At 41.8% G+C, this 17,592-nt stretch overlaps 1 protein-coding gene across 3 annotated transcripts in view; it reads right to left on the bottom strand.

Moving 5' to 3' along the window:
- Window positions 1-17,592, bottom strand: part of PSTPIP1 (proline-serine-threonine phosphatase interacting protein 1) — a 91,469-nt gene that overhangs the window by 72,562 nt on the left and 1,315 nt on the right. Inside the window, exon 1 of one of the 3 annotated variants that reach the window (XM_039492853.1) lies at window positions 2,578-2,607. The exons of 1 other annotated variant lie outside the window; for it this stretch is intronic. The gene's annotated coding sequence lies outside the window, so the exon portion shown is untranslated. Of the gene's footprint in view, window positions 1-2,577; window positions 2,608-17,592 lie in introns of those variants that run through there. One more of the 3 variants, XM_039492854.1, reaches the window with a different exon arrangement.

Here is a 17,592-nt window from a genome sequence, read left to right as displayed (position 1 = left end):
TTTAAAATAACAGGAACCTCATGTCTTGTCTTCCCTGTTTTTTTCTTGGATAGCTAGAGAACTTTGAGGAAATGGTTTCTCAGTCTTCCATTAAGGGATTTTGAACCCTTCACAAAAAGAGCTTTCTAAGTTTAAAGCAGAGCTTTAAATCATACTATCTATTCCTTTCAATTGCTCAGCTGTCAGTCTCTTGGGATGTTGCAATGCATGAGTTCTCCAGTCTTCCAAGGATCCTCAGTGAAACCAGGGAATTGGAGACCTGGTATTTCCAACATAAAAAGATGATAGTTTTTCTGATGGCTGGGAGTGCCTTCTTCATCCCGAATAAAGAGCTATATAAAAAGGTGTTAAGAAAGTGGTATCCACCCTGCAGACCATTTTTAATGGTCTTATTCTAAATAGGAAAGCAGGCAGACACAGCCCAACTTCTCTTGAATAATCATGATCTTTTCTTGCTGTCATAAATTGGCTCAGATTACATATTGTGACAAAGTTCCTTCTCTACCTTGGTGGGTCCTGTGCTTATTGGCAGATTTGCACACCTCACAGATTCACCCTGTGGGTCGGGAAACAGCCCAGAGACCTTCCCCTCTAGTAGAAGCCACAGTCCAGGTCAATTCCTCCTGTGTAGGATCAGGAGTTGGGAGGTTTGGGGGGAACCCGGGCCCACCCTCTACTCCGGGTTCCAGCCCAGGGCCCTGTGGACTGCAGCTGTCTAGAGTGCCTCCTGGTGCAGTTACGCGACAGCTACAACTCCCTGGGCTACTTCCCCATGGCCTCCTCCCAACACCTTCTTTATCCTCACCACCGGACCTTCCTCCTGATGTCTGATAATGCTTGTACTTCTCAGTCCTCCAGCAGTATGCCTACTCATTCTCAGCTTCTTGCACCTCTTACTCCTACTTTCTATCCTCTGGCTCCCTCAGGCCTGACTGGAGTGAGCCCTTTTATAGCATCAGAGAGTCCTTAATTAGAGTCAGGTGCTTAATTGCCTCACCTGACTCTTAGCAGGTTAATTGGAGTCAGGTGTTCTCATTATCCTGGAGCAGCCCCTGCTCTGGTCACTCAGGGAACAGAAAACTGCTTATCCAGTGGCCAGTACATCTCCCTTCTACTGCTCTGCTGTTCCCAACTGGCCTGGGTCTATCACAATATTAATTTGACAGTTTCATTAACCCACTTTCAGATGCTACTGGTTTTCACTGACTCTAAAGCCTTGAAATGAAGTTCCTGCACATTGGGCCTCATTGTTACTCCATCTCTGTTCTCACTGCAGAAGGTGGGGTGGAGAGAGGGGATGCAAAGGTGACTTTAATTCTCCTTTGCTCTCCCTGTATTCTGGGGCCCTTTAGGGGCTTCCCTGACCCTCAGAGTCAGTTAGATCAGCTGCAAGATTACTCTAAATTGACTTTGTTTCCAATCACTTCCCATAAGTCATGGGAAGTGAAGAATGGCTGGAGCACAGCAACACATCTCCTCCAGACCCCTGATACTCTACCAGTGCTGGAAACTGGGATAGGAGGCTAACATCATGGTACCTTTGCAGAAGCTCTTTGCTGACCAGGGAGGCCCTTTTCTGCAGAGTATATTTCCTTGGGGCCCTCTCCACAGCTTTTCACCCCCTTTCTGATGCTGGAGTGATGCATAGGACACAGGTCACAATGGAGATTTGGAGCCACCAACCTCGTATGCTGTCCTGCACTACGACACTATCAACTCAAAGGTGTTTTCAAAAGACTTAATCTAGAAAAATTCCAATTTTCTTAAATAGTGTGTCCTGAAATGTGTGTTAAGTCCTTCAGAAATTGTGATAAGGGATTTTCTGTTCACCTGTTCTGGTTTTTAAGGATCTTTTCAGCAAAGAAAAAACTGACTGATAGATCATACAGGTGAAACAGGGAAATTGCACATTTCATCAAAGGCTGACGTAACGGGGAAGGGATGCAGATTGGGATAAGTAAAGAACACAGCAGAGATCTTCTGATCAATTTGAATTCAAATCAGCAGGGCCAGAGGGCACTGAAGGAATTAGCTGAAGAAATCTCAGAGCCATTGGCAATAGTATTTGCAAATTCATGGATGACAGGAGAGGTCCCAGAAGACTGGAGAAGGGCTAACACAGTGCCCATCTTTAAAGAGAGGAAAAGGGAGGAGCCAGGGAACTATAGACTAGTCAGTCTGACTTTGTTACCTGAGAAGTTACTAGAGCCTGGGGCAGCTTTAGCTTTTTTGCCGCCCCAAGCACAGCAGGCATGCTGCCGTCAGCGGCTTGCCTGCGGGAGGTCCCCAGTCCCGCGGATTCAGCAGCTTGCCTGCGGGAGGTCTCACAGGGACCAGCAGGGTGCCCCCCACAGCTTGCCACCCCAGGCATGCGCTTGGAGCACTGGTGCCTGGAGCCGCCGCTGACTAGAGCAATGTATAAAACATTCAATTTGCAAATACCTGGGGGATGTAGGGGTAATCACTAGCAGTCAGCATGGATTTACCAAGAACAAATCGTGCCAAACCAGCTTGATTTCCTTCTTTGACAGGGTAACTGGTTTAATGGATAGGGGGAATGTGTTGGACATAAGATACCTGGATTTCAGCAAAGCTTTTGACACAGTCCCACATGACATTCTGATACATAAGCTGATGTCAGATTGGAGGGAGGTCTCAAGTGGGGTTCCACAGGGATCTTTTTTGGATCTGGTGTTGTTTTCACATCTTATTAATGACCTAGATGTAGGAATAGAGAGCACACTGATCAAATTTGCAGCTGACACAAAGCTGGGCGGGGTTGCCAATGCTTTGGAGGATAGAGCTAAAATTCAGAGGGATCTTGATAAATTGGAGAACTGGGCTATAGACAACAAAATTAAATTCAACAAAGACAAATGTAAGGTGCTACACTTAGGGAAGAAAAAACAAATGCACAAATACAGAATGGCGGGTAACTGGCCTGGCAGCAGCACGGCTGAGAAGGATCTGGGGGTAGTGGTGGGTAACAACCTGAACATGAGTCAGCAATGCGATGCTGTTGCAAAAAAAAGCAAATGCAGTTTTAAGTTGCATTAACAGAGGCATAGCTTGCAAGCCGTGGGAGGTGATAGCACTGTTCTATTCGGCACTGGTTAGGCCTCAGCTGGAGTACTGTGTCCAGTTTTGGTCACCAATGTATAGAAAGGATGTAGAAAAACTGAAAAGGATCCAAAGACAAGTGACAAAGATGATCAAAGGGATGGAATGCAAGCCATATGAGCAGAGGCTAGAATAACTGGGTATGTTTTTTTAGTTGGAGATTAAGGGGGGACATGATAGTGGTCTTCAAATACTTGAAAAGCTGCCATAAAAAAGATGGAGAAAAGTTGTTCTCTCTTGATACAGAGGGCAGGTCAAGAGGCAATGGGTTCAAACTACTGCATAGCAGATTTAGATTAAATCTCAGAAAAAAACTTCCTAATTGTAGGAACAGTAGGACAATGGAACAGACTGTCTAGGAAGTTGTGGAAACTTCTTCACTGGAGATTTTCAAAAGGAGGCTAGATTGCCACCTGTCTTGGATGGTTTAGCCACTACAAATCCTGCAGCTTGCTTCCCGGGACGGGAGCCATCCCAGGTGAGCACCGCTGGGACTCCCCACCTCACCCCCTGGCAGGTCCCTCTGGCTCTTAGGGTTGGGGGGCTGTGCGTGCTGCCAGCGCCTGCAAGCCCTGCTCCGCAGTTCCGGCAACTCCCATTGGCGCTTTTCCCAGCCAATGGGAGCCATGGAGCTCGCACTTGTGGTGGGCACAGCATGTGGAGAGTCTGGCAACTCCCCTCGCCGCTCTCACCCTAGGAGCCAGAGACCTTGCAGCAGGGCTGGTGGGGCAGGGTGCGATGGAGTGAATGTCTGGGAGATGTGTGTGGGGTGCTGGGCTGTGAGGGTGTGGAGGGCGCTGGGCAGAGGGGGAGTTTGTGTGTTTTGGGGTGCTAGACAGTGGGGGCCTGTTGGGGGTGCTGGGCAGTGGGGGAGATCTGTGTGTGTCAGGGCAATGGGCAGTGTGGGTCTGTGTGGGCATTGTGTAGTTGTGGTGGTGGGGCTGCGGGGAAGGGCAGTGGGAGGGAGGAAGGAAGGGAGGGAGGTGAAATCTGGGTGTATTGGAAAACTAGCGAGTGGGGGGTTCTGTGTGGGGTGCTGGGCAGCTGCGGTGGGGATGTGGGCAGAGAGGCGTTGGGCAGGGTGTGCGTGTGTGCACAGCACTGTGCATTTATGGTGGAAGGGCTGTAGGGGGGCTCTGGGCATGGCCAGCTCCAGGCACCAGCGAAGGAAGCAGGTGCTTGGGGTGGCCATTGGAAAAGGGCGGCACATCTGGGTCTTCGGCGGCAATTTGGCGGCAGGTCCCTCTGTCCCTCTTGGAGCGAAGGACTTGCTGCTGAAGAATGAAGCGGCGTGGTAGAGCTGCCGCCGAAGTGGGGCAGCAAAAAAGCTGGAGTTGGCCCTGGCTTTGGGTATAGTGGATCCAGGGGGCACTGGGTAGGGGAGCTGTGTGGCACAGCATGGGCCCACCCCCAACAGGAGGGGGCACTCTGGTAGCACAGGGCCAGATGGACCAGTGTGCCTCTGGCTCTGGTTGGGGCTGTGCACCTGTGTCTGTCTGTCCCCCCCGCTCACTCGACCAATGTGTCCTGATATTTCACTCTTGCGATCTGGTCACCCTAGTTACAAATACCTCAGGAATAGAGGTTGTTTGTAACCCAGAAATGATTGTAACTGAACAAAACGTTCTGGTGGTTCTTTCAAAAGTTTACAACTGAACTTCGATTTAATGCAGCTTTGAAACTTTACTATGCAAAAGAAAAATGCTGCTTTTAACCATCTTAATTTAAATTAAACAAGCTCAGAAACAGTTTCCTTACCTTGTCAAATCTTTTTTTAAACTTTCCCTTTATGTTTAACACAGCACTGTACTGTATTTGCTTTTTTTGTCTTTGCTGCTGCCTGATTGCATACTTCCAGTTCCAAATGAGGTGTGTGTTTGACCAGTCAGTTCGTAACTCTGGTGTTTGTAACTTTGAGGTTGTACTCTACAAAAATCAAGACTCTTTTGCCAACTTCTTTTGTTTAGAATTATTATAGGGGATTACCTACAGCTACAGTTTGTGCAAAATGTTGAGATAAATGAGATTTTCAAGGTAGTGGTGTTCCTTTAAACTTTTCTGTCATCAGATGACTTATGCCTCAGCTTAATCAACAAACCAAGGTTGTCCGTTGCTGGATAATCTAAAGACAGAGAAATCTGACTCAGTCACTTCCACCTATTTGTTATGGAGTGAGGCCAGAGAGTAGTAGTGTTTTTCTGAGGGCATTTTGGTTTCTGGTAGATACAAGGGCTAAAGGCTAGGTCAAAGGTTGTTCCAGCATATTATTAGATAATATTTATTTAATCACGTAAGAGAAATTGAAAATAAAATTTGGGGAAGACTCTTGGTCTCAATTTAACTTCTGTTAATAGTGAATATGCAGATATTACAAAACTCAGGCCAAAAATCATCCCCACATTTATGTATCTGTTCCTCCCTGTTTTATTTCCAGTCTCTCTTTTTAGAAAAAAATCTTCTCCTGTCTTCAGATACACGTTTGGCTCCATCCTGAGCTGCAGCTGGCGGCGGGGCAGCGTGAAGCAGTCGTACAGTTCTGAGCAGCTCAGGTGTGAGGGCAAAGGTACCTTTTTACACCTCCTTAAGTGGTCAGCCTGAGCATACGCTGAACTGTGTCTCAGTGTAATTTAGAGCATCCGGGTCCTTATGTAAAATAGATACTAGACTTTCAGAGATCCATAAATATATTATTTTTAAGTGTGAGACAAACAGTGGCACCTCTTTGGAGGTGAAATTTTCTGTTTCCATAGTGCTTCAAGCATTTCCTGGCTTGAGGAGCAAGAGACAATCAAGGGTTTGAACTGAGGATTCCCCCTGTTAGCATGATAACAGTTCTGAGACAGCAGGCTGGCTGCAGTAGTAGTTTTGAGATTTGAGACATCATCAACTGAGGACTAAAAATAAGACCACTCAATTCCCTTGAATTTACAAACCTAAGCAGGATTTGATCCCAGATCTATAAAGGTTATGGAGAATATGTTAATCCACTATAACAGGTACATGCCTCCTCTCTTTCCTTGCTAACAAACTTTTCTGTCAATTCTTCTTACAGTGCTTTTAAGTACAAACTGCTTCTTCACATTGATTCACTTACTCCTTCCTGAACTTGTTTCACTTTAAAGTCACACAGCCATTCTCTAGGCCTTTTCCCCATCTAAGCCTCAGTTTTCTCAGCGAGAGGTTTGTGTGTGATAGATCTCCAGATAAGAAAGGACACATGTTTAGGAAATTTTCTCCATTCCTTGTTGTGTATGGGAATGAATTCCTCTGGCTCCTAGCAGAGATTATCCACATGGCTAGATAGTCCTCTCAAACCACAAAATCCACATTTAACTAATGATCTTGATCTTCCAAATAATTTTCAACACATCCTGTTACTCAATATGATGCAATATGTCAACTCAAACTATCAGGATGGTGTGTCACAAAACCTGAAAAATTGTGAAATCTGATGACAAAAAGAAATTGCTCACAACTAACAAGTGTTCCATGAAAACATGGAACATTCTACTGATACAACGTTGCTTTTTCAGGCAGAACCTGCCTACTATCCACACACAAATTGTCTTACATTGCTTTCTCTTGCACCTTATCCCAGAATAACTAAACTGCTTTGGAACGGTCAGCTCTGTTTTGGTAGGAAGTTTCATATGGACACATCCCCATTCTGATACAAGCTATGATATAAACACATTCATATTGACATAACTGCATCCAGAGCAGTGATCACACTGTATTGGTTTGAACAGCAAAAACTATTGTTTAGATCAGCCGTTACTAGCAGGCATAGTGGCATTGTGAATAGTCTCATTGACTCAGAGCTGCAGCTCCATCTAACTAGAATGAAATGCCTGTTCAACTGGAAGAGAAAACCAGACAACGTTGATCCTTAGGCAACTTTTTCTTTCACCATAAGCCTTTCTGGCATAAAACAAACTGATGCTGTAACTGGTCAGTCCTGTCTGCTCCATTGTATGTCATGCTGTAAAGAACTGCAAGATTGTCTGACTGCTCTCCCCCTGTGACAGCCGCATTTCATGTTGCTCAATCTCCTGAGGGTATCCCTCTCAGCACACTCTACTCACTGAGTAACCCCTCCCTGTGACCAAGTCTCACTTGATTATTACCTCTTTGGTCTAATTTCAGTTGTTGGGTTTAGCATGTGGTTGCTGGGTGGAATTGGTGTTCTGTGATATATTTTGTGTTTTGTGGATACAGACTAACACAGCTACCCCCTGATACTTGTAATATACAGTCGATCAGGCTAGAGGATCTGGTGGTCCCTTCTGGCCTTAACCTCTATGACTCTCCTACTGTTCCCTGAGGCACTCGGAATTGCGATAATAGGATAATAGTATGGAACTATGTAACCAAGGGCTTGATTTTTGCTGCATTGAAGTCACTTGGCGTTTTTATTGTTTGTATCACAGTAGTGACTAGAACCCCCCAATCAAGGCTGAGAGCAAGATTAGACTCCAAATTTGTATTTGTCCTTTGTTCCTTTTTGTTAAAGAGAGCCTAGCAGAGAATTCCAATCACTGCTTCACATGTGAGGCCTCCTTGAGGTGTTCAGGATGGAATGAAAACACAGCTCAGAGCAGGAAGAAAACATTTTGTCAAGAACAAATCATGTCATACCAACCTAATAGCTTTTTTTGACAGGGTAACAAGTCTTATGGGTGGGGGTGTGTGATAGATATGGTATATATTGACTTTAGTAAGGCTTTTGATACTGTCCCACATGACCTTCTCATAAACAAGTTAGGGAAATACAGTCTAGATGGAGGTACTGTAAGGTGGATGCATAACTGCTTGGAAAACCATTCCCAAAGAGTAGTTATCAGTGGTTCACAGTCAAGCTGGAAGGGCATATTGAGTGGGGTTCTGCAGAGAATTGGTCCTGGGTCCAGTTCAGTTCAATATCTTTGTAAATGATTTAGATAATGGTATAGAGAGTACACTTATAAAGTTTGTGGATGATACCAAGCTGGGAGGGTTGGATTAAAATTCAAAATGGTCTGGCAAACTGGAGAAATGGTCTGAAGTAAATAGCATGAAATTCAATAAGGACAAATGCAAAGTACTATGCTTAGGAATGAACAATCAATTGCACGCATACAAAATAGGAAATGACTACCTAGGAAGGAATACTGTGGAAAGAGTTCTGGGGGTCATAGTGGATCAGAAGTTAAATATTAGTCAACAGTATAACACTGTTGCAAAAAAAGCAAACATCATTTTGGTGTGTATTAGCAGGATTGTTGTAAGCAAGACACGAGAAGTAATTCTTCTGTTCTATCCCACACTGATAAGGCCTCAACTGGAGTATTCTGTCCATTTCTGTGTACCATATTTCAAGAAAGATGTGGACAAATTGGAGAAAGCCTAGAGGAGAGCAACAAAAATGATTAAGGGTCTAGGGATGTAACTTATGAAGAAAAAGTGAAAAAATTGGGTTTGTTTACTGTACCCTGAAGTGTCCTGCCCTCTCCTGAACAATTCAGAGAAATAATAATGTTCATTTGTTCCTCTAAAGACACAAAAACACATCCCAATTTATCAACGTAGCTGAGATGAATACATTCTTCCCTTGAAACACCTCACTGAGTTGGTTTATAGTAAAATAAAATGAATTTATTGACAATAGAATATAGGTTAACTGATGCTAAGTAAAAGAAATAAAATTAGAAAGGGTTACAAGTAGGGCTGCCAAGTGATTAAAAAAATTAATAATGCGATTAATTGCACTGTTAAACAATAATAGTATACCATTTATTTAAATATTTGTGCATGTTTTCTATATATTCAAATATATTAATTTCAATTACAACACAGAATACAAAGTGTACAGTGTTCACTTTATATTTATTTTTTATTACAAATATTTGCACTGCAAAAAACAAAAATAGTATTTTTCAATTCACCTAATACAAGTACTGTAGTGCAATCTCTTTATCATGAAAGTTGAACTTAAAAATGTAGAATTATGTACAAAAAAACCCTGCATTCAAAAATAAAACAACATAGAACTTTAGAGCCTACAAGTCTAATCAGTCCTACTTCTTGTTCAGCCAATCACTCAGACAAACAAGTTTGTTTACATTTGCAGAAGATAATGCTGCCTGCTTGTTTTTTACAATGTCACCTGAAAGTGAGAAGAGGTGTTTGCATGGCACTGTTGTAGCCGGCGTCACAAGATATTTACATGCCAGATGCACTAAAGATTCATATGTCCCTTGATGCTTCAACCACCATTCCAGGGGACATGTGTCCATGCTGATGACAGGTTCTGCTCGATAATGATCCAAAGCAGTGGGGACCGACGCATGTTCATTTTCATCATCTGAGTCAGATGCCACCAGCAGAAGGTTGACTTTCTTTTTAGGTGGTCAATCTTGGGTCGAGTGCTGTAACTATCTTTAGAAATTTCACATTGGTATCTGCTTTGCATTTTGTCAAATTTTCAGTGAAAGTGTTCTTAAAATGAATAAAATGTGCTGGGTCATCATCCGAGACTGCTATAACATGAAATATATGGCAGAATGTGGGTAAAACAGCAAGAGAGATACAATTCTCCCCCAAGGAGTTCAGTCACAAATTTAATTAACACATTATTTTTTTAACGAGCACCATCAGCATGAAAGCATGTCCTCTGGAATGGTGGCCAAAGCATGAAGAGGCATATGAATCTTTAGCACATCTGACACGTAAATATCTTGCGATGCCAGCTACAACAGTGCCATGTGAACACCTTTTCCTCACTTTCAGGTGACATTATAATTAAGAAGGGGGCAGCATTATCTCCTGTAAATGTAAACAAACTTGTCTGTAAGACTGAGTGGATTTGTAGGCTCCAAAGTTTTACGTTGTTTTGGTTTTGAGTGCAGTTATGTAACAAAACAAAACTGCATTTGTAAGTTGCACTTTCATGATAAAAAGATTGCACTACAGTACTTGTATAAATTGAAAAATACTATTTCTCTTATCATTTTTACAGTGCAAATATTTATAATAAAAATAATATAAAGTGAGCACTTTATAAAGTTTTGTATTCTGTGTTGTAATTGAAATTGATATATTTGAAATTGTAAAAAAACATCCAAAATATGTACTACATTTCAAGTGGTAATCTAGTGTTTAATAGTTCGATTAATCACGATTAATGTTTTGACTTAATCACGTGAGTTAACTGCGATTAATCGACAGCCCTAGGTACAAGAAGATAAAAGTGTAAACATCTAAATGTCTAAAACTTAATCTAGCAAGTTTTGGTTCCAGGGTTTGCTTAGGATGGTCTTTCTCACCCACAGTCTTCCAGCAAGATGGTGACTGACTCTTTTCTTGGTCAAGATCTCTCCCAGAGGCCCAAGAGTGCTGGTGTCTTCCTCTTCATAGGTGAAAGAGAGAGAACTTGAGGTTCTCTGCCCCTTTCCTTTATGGTCCAGTGGACCTTTACAGTGAATTCTGAGGGTTACCCTTCAAAGTAAAATGTATTCATGCAGTAAATAAGGCAACCTGGAGTCTGATGGTGAAGGAGGCTCCATGATTTTCTTTCCCCATGTGTTTTTGCTGAAATCTAAATTGATCTGTTTCCTGCCATCCCCTCCCCCTGCTGTCTTGAGGACTCTGTTTACTACTTATATGTAAATAGAGAGAAACACATATTTCTCTGTTTAGGATAGACTTTAACAACTTTTGCCTAGAAAGGGCTGTCTGCTTTTGAACATGTGCTAATAACATCATACAGGGGGAATTCATAACTGTACATATGATGTTGCTACATACATTTCACTATGATATTATTGACCAGCAAGTTACTAGTTTTCATATGATACCTCACCAGGCATTTCTGTACAACGAGTATTACAATGGTGTATAGGGTGTGAATTCAGGGGTGCTTTCAGTCACCACCAGCCAACCTGCCCCAAGGTTTGAAAAAGCTGTTACTTTACAAAGCTTTTTTTTATTTGCTCTTGCCTCTGGATAGAGGAACAAGAGCTGATGTCTCTAAACCCTTTTTTAACTCATGCTCTGAATAGCTCTTTGCTACTGAGTTTTCTAAGGCATTATAGCAATTTGCTCCTGTTTTCCTTTAAGACAAAGATAAAGATGCTTTAAGACTGCTCAGCTGCAGCCTTGGAACTTTTCAATTTCTGAGATTTGTCCAATGAGGTTTCTTAACACATGGAAGCAGAACGGAATTCCATTTCTAGTAAAGACGTAACTTTTTAAGGAACTAAGAAACTGCTGGCACTTGGATGCATATTTTCAACATTCTTTTTCTTTTTTTTTCTTATCCTGGACCTCCAAAATAACACTGAATGACTACAGTGCTGGGTTATGTACCTGCAGTGTTTGACTCAGCCCAGATGGAATCCTGAAGTCCTTATGGAATAGTATTGTCAGCTTTACATTATTTGACTGTAGTTGCTGAGAAATGTTTTACAACAAAAAACAGATGAGCCGCCTGAGATTAAGGAAGTGCATTACATACCATCTGACAGTTAGAATCCACCTTGCTGCACTATGGCATGAAAGTAAAATAAAAAAATGACATTGGTGAGATAAAGACAGAGTAAGGAACCAAAAATCTGCTGTTTCCTAGGCAACCTGATGTGCCACCATACAAATGCCCAGTGAGTGTCAAAGAACATTCCACAGCATCTTCAAAGCAGTACAAGGGAACATGCCCCTTAAGTTAGGTGATGTAAGACATTTTTCTCGCTACTTCTCTTGAATCATTGCAAACTTCAATGAAGCAGGTATGTGGCTGTGCTACTATGATCCAATCCTGGCAAAGTGAGACATGAGGTGGGGAGGAGAAGGTTAATGATGCAGTCCACAGTGGGGGAAAAACTTAAGAGATTAGATCTTTGAATCTAATTGATTTTACTATATAGGAGAACAAGTTTCCCAGCCATGGGTCAACGGCATTAGTACAAAGTTATGCCAAACTAATAATAATTGAAATTTGGGTGTGAAGAGAATGTAGGAAACATGAGTAAAGAAAAGAAATTGCCCATTTGTGTTCAATAGAGTGTGAAGAATTGGGACAGGTTTGTCATTTTGAGTCCCGGGATGGACTGCACAAGCTGTGACAACTGAGTGGTTGTGGTGGTGGCAGAATGGTAGTGGTTCAACAGTATTCAGTAAGAGCTCCATGGCTCTTGCTCTGAACTTGAATATTCTTATGGTAAGATATTCTTGTTGCAAAACACTCAAAATATTGTTTTAATTTGAAGTAACTCTTTCTATTACTGTCGCAGCCTCCGTCCTGCTACATTTGTTTAAACGATTGAAAAACTTTACTGTGTAGATGTCAAATAATGTTAACAATTCTTATGTTAAACTTCCAAACTGGGTTTACAGACTCATCCACTGGCTTCTCCTCCTCCTCCTCCTTCTTCTTCTTCTTCTTCTTCTTCTTCTTGAATCATTGAAGTCACTTTTGAGCAAGATAGCGGTTCTCCAGATTAAGCTCAGGAAGCAGAAGCAGTATGATTGTAGACTGTATTCTCAGTACCTGCACTTTTTACGCATGCACTCACTGTTGCGGTAGAGATGTAGGTCAGAAAAGGAACCATTAGCTCCAGTCTATGTTTAACAGCTGGTGTTGACTGTCTATTATTTCTCTTCAAATTAACTATCCCCAAAATAACTCGAGCACTAGTCTCATATGACAAGATTATTTGTTTATCAAAGGGATCCTGCAGACTATAGATTACATTTTAGCACCTTTTTTGATGGCCAACATACAGTACAACCCCAGATGTATACCATCAGACTAGTTCAATTGCTCACTTTTGTATTCCAAAAGCATAGACCAGGGGTGGCAACCTTTCAGAAGTGCTGTGCCGAGTCTTCATTTATTCACTCTAATTTAAGGTTTCGCGTGCCAGTAATACATTTTAAAGTTTTTAGAAGGTCTCTTTCTATAAGTCTATAATATATAACTAAACTATTGTTGTATGTAAAGTAAATAAGGCTTTTAAAATGTTTAAGAAGCTTCATTTAAAATTAAATTAAAATGCAGAGTATCCCGGACTGGTGGCCAGGACCCGGGCAGTGTGAGTGCCACTGAAAATCAGCTTGCGTGCCGCCTTCGGCACCCATGCCATAAGTTGCCTACCCCTGGCATAGACAATGTGTCCCAGCATTTTCCTGGCTTTCAATATTTTTCTTTTTATGGCATCTGGACACCCACAGCAAAGGTGTTCTTCATTAGTTCAGTGTTTCTCTTTCAAAGCTGTCATAATGCTGTTTCTGAAAATTGGCAGATGGCCCTTTTCATTTGTTGATTACTCTATGTATTTTTTTTTTATTTTACTCCTTTTAGAAAGGCCCAGACTCCTCTTAAATTGCTTTGGGGACTCACTATCCAGTCAAAAACTGGGCTCCCCAGTTTGCAATAATATTTCTGTGCTAATGAAATGTTTCTGTTCCCCTTGAACTCAACTCGAGTCTGCTGAAACTCTGACTGTATTGAATTACTATGCTGTATCTACAAATATTAAAGCTCATAAGACCACTGTGAAATGGACAAGTGCTATGCTTGTTTTCCAGATGAGTAAACAGACTAAGTGACTTGCCTACAAGATCACAAAGCGAATCTATAGAAAAAATAGAGAAGAGACCCAAGAGTCCTGCCTTCCAGATGCCTGCTCTAAACACTGGCCTGCACTATACTTCCAGATGCTTTATTCTAATAATTTTCACCAAAAGAAATCAAAACAATATTAGACTGAACTAACCCGTTCTTCTAGTGGCAGGAGGAATAAGCTTCTAGGAGCCAACAAACTCTATCTGTTGCATGTGAAATCCAATGCACTGAAAATGTACTACTAACCTAGTCCGTTGTGATGAAATAAAGCTAATATAGCTAGACTATCCTGAGATGGAGATCTGCACAACCATTTATTTTGTTCTTCTGCACAGGAAGGGTCACAGATCTTATTCAGTGGGTTTCTAGCCTCTCCCTTGCTGCTGTGGAGACAAATTAAACCCTGCAAACTGTGGCTGTGTCTTTGCTGGGGGTGGGGTGGGGGGGATGACAAGTGCATTTTTACACAGAGATAGCTACTGCAATGCAAAATCCTAGTGGAATTAAGCCACAGGTAGCTTTTACTTCAGCGTAGAGAGTCTAGATCAATACCAGGTGGCAGTTGAGCTTCATGTAGCTACATCAAGGTGTTTGTATCATTCCTACACATAAATACAATCTTCCAGCTCTTTATTATTATTATTATTATTACTTATGATTACAGGAAAGTAGGCAAACATCTTGAGTGTCTAATGGTTTCACCATGTAAAAAGAGCCTCCTTGTAAAATAAAATATCAATCAGAATAGTGTATACTAAGTATTGTGTCTGTTAAGTCTCTCAAACAGTTTTTATTATGCCTGCTGAAATGCTGGACTCTTAGGTTTGTTTCTGTGCCTGCATATCATGGGCCACAGGCTCATTAGAAATGAAAACTTTTACTTTAGCCATCTGTGTACAAATAGCATACCTGTGTGCAGAAATATTGAGAGCAATCACAAAGCCAAAGTAATGTTTGAGGTTCACCTAGGCAGTAGATTTTGCAGTGTATCTTGCACAGAATGTATTTAAAGTTACGAGAAAGCGGAATCAGCTTGTTTGCCAGTAAAAATTGCTAATACTTTTCACTCTGAACGACCAGAAACTGAGAGTGCTGTGCTCAGTCCAGGATTGGGAAGCAAGAACCTCATGTTGCTGGTCAAATTTTCAGTAGCAGGTAAATGATTTATGACTAGGTCCCACATTTAGGAGCTTCAATCCCAGTGACTTTCAATGAGATTTAGATTCCCCAGGGCCTGATTCAAACCCCACTGAAGTCAATGCGAAGTCTTTCTATTGACTTCAGTGAACTTGGGATCATGCCCTAGGTGCCTAAGTCACTTGAAAATGAGATGTAGGCTCCTAAGTCACTTGGGTGCTTTTGAAAATTATATTCTGTCTTCCAAGATGATTAAGGAACAGTATTGAAAGGTGCCAGAGAGACCCATATCCAGTTCCTGGCCAGAGTTAACTGCATTACAAGGCTTTGATGGTGGGGATGAGCACGTCAAAAGAAAAGGAAATAGGGCCTGCTCCTGCTCCATTGCAATCAGTGGCAAAGCCCCAATTGATTTTAATGGATCAGCATCAAACTGGGGTGAGGACGAAAAGGTGACCCTCAGAATTCCTAGCAGTGAAAAAACAATGGAAAGAAATCCCAAATTTGTAACCATAAACCCTTATTACTTGTATCTCTGCCCACTAACGTAACCCTACAGAAATGAAACTCAGCTGGTACAGCTAACACAAAGTTATCTTCTACTATGTATGTGCTGGTGAGATGGAGAGAGAATGGCACTGCTACCTTGGTATTACATAGTAATTATAAAGCATTCACCTGCTAGCAAATGCTCCACTTGAGTTAGCAAAATGGTTTTGTAGGTAAGTGCCTATTTTCTCACCCTCAAAACATCCCAAATGGTGTTACTCTATAGATTGGAGCATGGGACACTTTAGCCAAAAAAGCAAATTTTACGGAGGGTTTAATCAAATTCCCTTCAGCAATTGTTGAGTTTGTAGAGAATTTTAAAAATACTTCACATTTAAAAAAAATTCTAATGATTTTTGTTTTCCCCAAGTCCAGTTTACAGCAAAAATGGCTGAAGCGTGACATTTAGCAAAGTCATTTCTGTGCTAAATTTTCCATATGTTTGACTCGGGGAGGAAATGAAAAATTGAACCAGTTGAAATGATTCATTTTCCGGAAAGAGGGCTCAGCTTTAAAAGTATGGGCAACACTTAAGAGGCAGGGTGAACTACATGTTTTCTCTACCCAGCCCTAAAGACACAGATCTGCTGCTCTCAGGTCATGTATTCACTGCAGAAGAGTGTGTATGAGTGGGTGTCCTGTAATATAACAGTTGTTAACACAAGATAGCTCCCTCCATGTAGAACCCTAGTGGAGACAAGGTACGGTTAATTTTTATCTCCCTGTCAAAGTCAACCCCAGCGAAGGGTACAGACTATAGTGTTGACTTCAACTAGCTATGACAAGCTAAAAGCTATCTTTGCCTCAACTCCCTCAACTTAAATCCTAGTGTAGATGAAGCACGGGTAGTTTTTACCTCATAATTGCTAGCTGAGGTGAATAGTATACCCCTCAGCTGGGGTTGACCTTGACAAGATACATTGAGATAAGAACCATCTTTGCCTTGTCTCCACTAGGTTTTTAAGGAGCTATCTCAAGATAGCTACCATGAGGTGAAAACCATCTTGTTTTGTCATGAAGACATAGTCACAGATGTTGGGGCCAGTTGAATGTGGGAGATGAATCTCTCATTGAAAGAGACGCAGCAAATCTCTTCCAAAACCTGTCTTGCTATTGGACATAGCAGAAACTCATGGATGGGAAATTAACTGCTGATCCTGTGGTGTATAGTGCCTAACTGTGAGGTGTTGCACATTGTGCAATATCCTATACATTCTAAGTTTTTATTTTAGTTTTTTTCATTGTGAAGATACAGCCACCGGATGTGTTTCTACCTTATTAACTATGCCCTGCAAAAAAAACTCTTTGTAGCCAAACAATAGCAAAAACAAAGGTATGTTCACTTTAAGGAGGTGTAAACTTCAAAGCCCAGTAGGAATTATTCAAATACTAACATTCCAAATACAGGCAATGGGTTTTTACTGGGAAAAAACACAACCAAAACCTTGCTAGGAACAGATTATCAACTGGTGTAAATTAGCATAGCTCCATGGACTTCCACAGAGCTATGCTGATTTACTCCAACTGAGGATCCGGCCCCTAGAAAGTACATGCAAAAAAAAAGTATTATGCAAAATGTAAGTTACATGGTTCAAAAAGAAGTCTCAAAATGCAGAAGCTGAAGTTCCTACAGTAGCGCTGACTAGCTACATTTCCCCATTCTGAATATTACACTGTACATTTACCAACATTAACGGAAAAACAGACCTGGAAAATCTCTTCTAGGTGCACCCACGACTGCGTTAGCATTACAATAGGAACTTTAATTTTTGTATTTTCGGGTTCTTTTTTAACTGCTCAAAGCTCCTCCTGTGGGAAAACCTCCAGAGATGATCGAAGGGAGGAAAGCTCACCAAGGGAAACCATTGGCACCCATGCCAGGAAAGAATCCAGTGGCTGGCCCGCAGAACTGTGGATTCTCCAATATTCACTGGAGATCAGGATCATCTGTGCAGAAGGCCTGTGCTTCAACAATAGCTCCAGCCAGGGCCTGCTGTGTGCCTCTTCTCCAGTAGCCAGGCTTTGCAACTCTCCTAGAGACAAGCTGCTAAGGAGGTGGACTCCCTTTCACGAGTGTAATTGCAGGGAAATGGAGTTTGCCTACTTCTCATTTGGGGAATATGGAGTTTAGGTTAGGTTAGCTATTTCTATTTTTTTTACCTCTGCACCACTTCTCTTTTTTCCTT

This window comes from Mauremys reevesii, linkage group 10 (assembly GCF_016161935.1).
Source record: "Mauremys reevesii isolate NIE-2019 linkage group 10, ASM1616193v1, whole genome shotgun sequence".
Classification (NCBI taxonomy): Eukaryota; Metazoa; Chordata; order Testudines; family Geoemydidae; genus Mauremys; species Mauremys reevesii.
This window is presented reverse-complemented; position numbering and strand designations above follow the sequence as displayed.